At 48.9% G+C, this 7443-nt stretch overlaps 1 pseudogene; it reads left to right on the top strand.

The window, feature by feature from the left end:
- Window positions 1-602: 602 nt before the first annotated feature.
- On the top strand, window positions 603-1460 carry LOC123121129 (uncharacterized; annotated as a pseudogene).
- Window positions 1461-7443: the final 5983 nt, after the last annotated feature.

The raw sequence follows: 7443 nt of genomic DNA, 5'->3' as shown, positions 1-7443 counted from the left end.
CACTCCGCTCTTGATGTAGACCGTGTGACGGTTTGTGTTGTGGCACGGGGCATCCTTGAGAGCATCGGCGATATGGTGGTGTAGTTCCCACTAACGTCCAATGTGACCACTGTGCCGCAGCATCTGCAAATGCCACCTTGAATTCCATTGCTTTGCCAATTGAACCAACTATGCAAGCTAGGAAATGAGTTTGGAAGGACCTCTATTTGATGTTGTTGTTTTGTGAATTCAACACGTACTATATATATTAGAGACTAACAAAAGCTTAGTTGTGCCGATTTTTTTATGTCGCGTCTATTGTGTAGTTTTTTAGTCATTTTATTATTCTTGGTGTTTGTTGTACCATGTGTGCTACGATGTTTGTTTTTATAGACATTGATGGCTTGATTGGTCCTCATATTTTCACTGGACATGTAATTTATTGTGACTATAGAGGTGGTAGGTGTTTGTGGCTATAAGTTCCTACACATATGATATTAATTATCAATTGGTAGCCCGAGTGTGAGACAGTGATGCGAGTGTATATGTGACACATGACCAAGAGAAATCTACACGCATGGCACACCACCAACAACGGACACCATCTTAGAACTCAGACCCACATGTCTAATCCAGTACGATGCACCCTTAAAACCCTTGAAGTATGGAAGTGCCCAAATTTGGTGACAGGACAAATCAGGTTGCCCCCTACCGTGAAAACATTAACTTTAGGATTGTGCGGTGAAGCTGAACAACCACTAGTTCATTCAATGGAAGGTCTTAATTCGTTGGAACAGTTATTTTTAGATGGTTGCACACTATCAGTTTTCCCTTCAGAAGTGTTCGCATGTTTGGCAGGGTTAACTAATATGATGTTCGGCAGCTGTGCAATTACATCTCTTCCCTCAACTAAAACCTTTGCAAGATTGACAAATCTTAAAAAAGTATCAATATGGGATTGCCAAGAGCTAGTTTCAATCAATGTGATCCACATGAGTCCATCACTAATTTCACTGCAAATCCATGGATGCAGCAAGATTACTACAGACCCCTCTGTTGAGTGGGTACATGACCCTGCTAGTTTTTCTAGCCTGGATGAGCTTGATATTGACAATTCGTCCCTCTTGCTTAGCGAGCCATTACAAAGCATCTCGTGTGTCAAGAAACTTAGAATTGTTGGTGGTCCTGAACTAGTACACTTACCTGAGGAGTGGTTAATGCTAAATGAGGCACTTAAAGAACTACAAGTGTCTAATGCTTCTCACCTGATATGCCTGCCCCCACAAGCTAGTGGCCCGTCTGAACTCTATTGAATCCTTCGATATATCCAATACGAAATTGATCCAGAGTTTGCCTGAATGCCTACTTTGTTGATGACTCTGCGATTAAAAAATTGCCACTCTAATCTCAAGAAGAGATGCCAAAAGAATAAGGGGCTTGATTGGGTTAATATTACTATAATGTACTTCCTCTGTTCGTAAATATAAGTCTTTTTAGAGATTTCAATATGGACTGCATAAGGATGTATATAGAGCTAGTAATTTAGATTATAGATTCACTCATTTTGCTCGATATGTGGTCCATATTGGAATCTCTAAAAAGATTTATATTTAGGAATGGAGGGAGTAGATATTAGCTAAGAGGTACCCAAAGGTGCCCAATGGGCTAGAAGAGCCACCACAGGCCCAGGAAGCCTTTTCATGCAGCTGAGTAACATCCAACTCGGCCCATTATAATGGACAGATCATGGCTCCCAACCAGCATGATCAACTTGTCCCTGGCCCAAATCTTGAGGCAATCACCCAGCAGGCAGAAACCCATCTCAGAGACACTCATGAAGATCCCATGATATCAGAATTCCTATCCAATGTTCAGAAACAAGCCTCTACAGCGCACTTAGACTCATCATAAAGAAATCAAGTCATGACAATTGAAGAGACATACAAATCTGATAAGGTGGAAAACATAGTGAGGGAGTCCTGGATTAGGGGGTCCTCGGATAGCCGGACTATATACTTTAGCCGGACTGTTGGACTATGAAGATACAAGATTGAAGACTTCGTCCCGTGTCCGGATGGGACTCTCCTTGGCGTGGAAGGCAAGCTTGGCCATACGGATATGTAGATCTCCTCCATTGTAACCGACTCTGTGTAACCCTAGCCCCCTCCGGTGTCTATATAAACCGGAGGGTTTAGTCCGTAGGACAAGAACAACAATCATACCACAGGCTAGCTTCTAGGGTTTAGCCTCTATGATCTCGTGGTAGATCAACTCTTGTAATACTCATATCATCAAGATCAATCAAGCAGGAAGTAGGGTATTACCTCCATCGAGAGGGCCCGAACCTGGGTAAACATCGTGTCCCCCGCCTCCTGTTACCATCCGCCTTAGACGCACAGTTCGGGACCCCCTACCCGAGATCCGCCGGTTTTGACACCGACATTGGTGCTTTCATTGAGAGTTCCACTGTGTCGTCATCATAAGGCTTGATGGCTCGTCTTGTTGTCAAGGACAACATCACTTCCGGGGGAGCCCTGGCTGTAGGCCAAACTCTCCGATTAGGCGACTTCATCATGACCGCCCGTTCGGCCGCTGCGCCGACGATGACCTCTCGGGTCATCAAAAACCGCCTCCGCATCGGCTCGGGACTCGCCGAGCAGATGGATCCAATGGAGCTCTCCTCCTTGAACGAGCTCTTGGATCACATCGCCGCTTTGGGAGTCGCTACGGACTATGATCGGATTGGCCTTAAACCCGACCAAAGGGAGATTAACTCTCCGCCGGTCACCCATTAGATAGCGGTGGTGGAGGAGCAACTCAGCAATTCTTCCTCCATCTTGAGGACGAACTATGTCCAGATTCCTGAGCTCTCCGAGCCGGATACCCGTCTACGGGAGGACATGGCCCAAGCCTTGAACCTAGAATCAGACAGCGGGCCAGACCTAGCGGGCAACATCCCGGAGCCCGAGCTTCCAAGATCGGAAACTCCTGCGCCCCTGGGTCTCAGATCGGGTCAGGGTTCGGACCTAAATCTACCCACCCACCCAGATATAAGTGATCTTTCCCGCATTAGACAAGAGCCCCAAGAGACAGTACACCACTATTGGGCCAGATTCCTCCTTATAATGAGCAAGGTTAAGGACTGTTGCGAGGAAGACACAATTTCATTCTTTTGCAAAAATTGCACGGACAGGGGAATCCTCAACACCATAAGTCGCCGTGACATAGCACACTTCGCTCACTTAGCGGCCATAGTACGGAAATATTGTGCGATGGAAAGCGCCTGGAAAACCCAAATAAATTTTTGGGATCCTCCGGCTCTGACAAAACCCCCAGTCCAAACTAAAAGGGTGCACTCTCATAAGTCACTCGATCCAATTACAAAGAAGCACCCACTACAGGGCGTGGAACCGTATTGGAGGGATGGCTTAATGGGCCATGCAAAATTCACAGTACAGCGGATACCATGCCAACGCACAGCCTTAGAGCATGTTGGGTACTCCGGCAGGTGGCCAAGAGTGGTGAGGATCTCCTCATCAACAATACCGCAGAGCACCATCCCGTGGAGAACAACAATACAGTATTGACAGTCTTCGAGACCTTCGCCTCAAATAATAGGCGTAAGCGAGCACTCCGCAGCCTTGCCGAAGTCTGCCACGTGGCAGCAATAAATCTATGGAGCAATACGGCTATCACCTTCAATGCTAGTGACGAACCTAAATTCCGAACAGCCTGAGCACCAGCCGCCTTGGTCCTTAGTCCAATTGTGGACGGCTTCCGGCTTACTAAAGTGCTCATGGACGACAGCAGCGGATTAAACCTCATCTATGAGGAGACTTCGAAAAATGGAAATAGACAGAAGCTGCATTGAGCAAAGCAGCACGACCTTCAGAGGAATCATCCCTAGTCGGGAGGCACGATGTGCTGGGAAAATCACACTAGATGTGGTATTCGGCACGCCGGAGAATTATAGGTCCGAAGAAATCACATTCCAAGTGGCCCCGTTCAATAGCGGATACCACGCCCTTCTAGGGCGGGAGGCATTCACGATCTTCCAAGCTATACCCCATTACGGGTACATGAAGCTCAAAATGCCCGGGCCCAATGGAATCATCACTCTAACTAGTGATCCGGACATAGCACTCCGCGCCGAAAATAAAACAGCCGCACTGGCCCTCGAGGCGTTATCCGAAGCCCTCGCGGCCGAGGAATTAACTGCGCTGCGCTCCACAGTGGACAGGGACGACGTGATACTTGACAAAAGATCCAAGTCCACCTCTTTTAAACCAGCGGATGAAATAGTCAAATTCCAAGTCCATCCAACGGACCCTACAAAAACAGCATCCATCGGGGCACAGTTAAACCCCACAGTAGACGCTGCGCTACGGGAGTTCTTGCGCGCGAATTGGGACATCTTCGCCTGGCATCCTTCAGACATGCCAGGAATCCCACGCAGGCTGGCCGAGCATAGCCTTAACATCCTAAAGGGATTCAAGCCGGTCAAGCAAACTCTTCGGCGCTTCTCTGAGCCTAAGCGACAAGCCATGGGAGAGGAGCTAGCCAAGTTACTGGAGGCCGGATTCATTCGAGAAATAAAACATCCGGACTGGCTAGCAAACCTGGTGATGGTACCAAAGAAGGACAAATCCTGGCGCCTATGCGTCGACTTCAAGGACCTTAATAAGGCTTGCCCAAAGGATCCCTTCCCCCTCCCTCGCATCGATCAAATTATCGACGCTACCGCAGGACACGACTCATTGTGTTTCCTCGACGCATACTCCGGATACCATCAAATTAAGATGGCGGAGTCCGATCAAGCCGCAACGGCATTTATCACTCCATACGGCCCCTTCTGTTTTAACACCATGCCTTTCGGGCTCAAAAACGCCGGTGCAACCTATCAACGCATGATTCAGACATGCTTGGAGACACAGATTGGCAAAACAGTGGAGGCATACGTAGACGATGTGGTCATTAAAACCAGACACGTCGAATCCTTAATAGACGACTTGAGGCTCACGTTCGACAATCTCCGAACATACGACATTAAGCTCAATCTGGAAAAATGCGTCTTCGGCGTGCCCGCCGGAAAGCTCTTAGGCTTCATCGTCTCCAACAGAGGAATCGAAGCAAATCCGGCTAAAATCCGAGATCTATTACAGTTGGCCATCCCAACAGACCTCAAGCAAATCTAGAAACTAACTGGATGCGTGGCTGCCTTAAGCCGCTTCATCTCCCGATTAGGAGAAAAGGCACTGCCTCTTTATCGCCTTCTTCGACGCACCAAACACTTCGAGTGGACGGATGCGGCCACGGCCGGATTAGAAGAAATAAAAGCCGTTTTGGCCACAAACCCAATCTTGGGCGCACCTAACATCAGTGAACCAATCCTGCTATATATAGCGGCAACACACCAAGTTGTAAGTGCAGTGCTCGTCGTCGAACGAGGGATGGACGGACATAAGTTCCCGCTTCAAAAGCCGGTATACTATGTATCCACTGTTCTCACTCCATGCAAATCACGGTACCCACATTATCAAAAGATAGCATACGCGGTCTTCATGGCATCCCGGAAATTACGACACTACTTTCAAGAGTGTTCAATTATGGTGGCCTCTGAAGTACCACTCAACGACATAATAAACAACTGCGAGGCTACGGGCCGGATTGCTAAATGGGCTATTGAGCTCCTCCCGTTCGACATAATATACAAACCACGGCGAGCCATTAAGTCACAAGTACTGGCTGATTTCGTCGCCGAATGGACAGAAGCCGAACTCCCTAAAGAGTACGGTGCGTACTCCAATTGGATTACACACTTTGACGGCTCTAGAATGCTGGCTGGTCTGGGGGCTGGCGTCGTCCTGACATCCCCCACCGGAGATACAGTTCAATACGTACTCCAAATACTATACACAGACTCCAACAACGCAGCAGAATATGAGGCCCTGTTACATGGTCTCCGGATGGCAGTCTCCATGGGCATTCAACGCCTGGAGGTGCGTGGGGACTCGAACCTCGCAATATCTCAAATAAATGGAGACTTTGATGCCAAGGATCCAAAAAATGGCGGCTTATCGCAACGCCGTCCTCAAAATGTCAGCTCGGTTCGAGGGGCTTGAATTCCACCATGTGGCCCGAGAAAACAATCAGGCGGCGGATATCCTCGCCCGCATCGGCGCTAAGTGCGACCCCGTACCACCTAATATCTTCTTGGAAAGGCTGTTTAAGCCATCCGTGGTATGGGAAGGAGAGACCGGTAACAATAGTCCGGACCCGGCCACAACACCAGATACCAAACACTCTGACATAATCGGAGGCTCTGCCACCGAAATAACACCTTCCTCCCACGTGATAATGGCTGTCATCGCCCCGTGGACAGAACCATTCCTGGCCTACCTAACTCAGCAGGAACTACCCGAGGACCCAAACGAGGCGCGCTGCATTGTGCGGCAGTCTAAAGCCTACAAGGTCCACGAGGGAGAGCTTTATAAGAAAAGCGCTACCGGAGTCCTTCAAAGGTGCATCTCAGAAGAGGAAGGACGGAAACTCTTGGTAGAAATTCATGCTGGACTTGGCGGCCACCACGCCGCAGCCCCTTGTAAGCAAGGCCTTCCGTACAGGTTTCTACTGGCCGACGGTCCGAGCAGACGCACAGGACCTCGTTCAACGTTGCGTCGGTTGCCAGCTCTTTGCAAAACAAAGCCATATGCCGCCTACCGCTCTCCAAACAATCCCCATCACTTGGCCCTTTGCGGTCTGGGGGCTTGATATGGTCGGACCCCTTAAAGGGGGAAGCCATAAGAAAAAATACCTATTGGTCATGGTGGACAAATTCACCAAATGGATATAAGCCAAACCAGTTAAAACGGCCGAATCCGGACCAGTGATAGACTTCATATCCGGGGTTGTACACCGTTATGGCGTCCCTCACAGCATCATCACCGATAACGGCTCGAACTTTACAGCTGACGAGGTAAAACTTTGGTGCAGCAACATGGGCATCAAGCTCGATTATGCTTCTGTCTATCACCCGCAAACTAACGGTCAAGTCGAGCGAGCAAATGGTCTTATCATGAGCGGCATTAAACCCAGATTAGTGCGATCCTTGAAGGAATCCGATACGCACTGGGTAGAGGAGCTCGACTCCGTACTATGGGGGCTGCGGACCACGCCGAATCGCACTACCGGATACACACCGTTTTTTATGGTGTACGGCGCAGAGGCGGTACTGCCCTGCGACATAATTCATGACTCACCTCGAGTGCGCATGTATGAAGAGAAAGAAGCCGAGCTTGATCGGCAGGACAGTTTGGACGCCCTGGAGGAGGAGCGTGACGTGGCAAAAGCCCGTTCCGCATTCTATCAGCAACAGGCTCGAAGGTATCAAAGCAGAGAAGTACGGGCCAAAACTTATAACGTTGGCGAACTCGTTCTACGCCTACCGGAGAAGAAAAAGAACAA

This window comes from Triticum aestivum, chromosome 5D (genome assembly GCF_018294505.1).
Source record: "Triticum aestivum cultivar Chinese Spring chromosome 5D, IWGSC CS RefSeq v2.1, whole genome shotgun sequence".
Lineage (NCBI taxonomy): Eukaryota > Viridiplantae > Streptophyta > Magnoliopsida > Poales > Poaceae > Triticum > Triticum aestivum.
The sequence above is the reverse complement of the archived record's forward strand: the minus strand, read 5'-3'. Positions and strand labels throughout refer to the sequence as shown.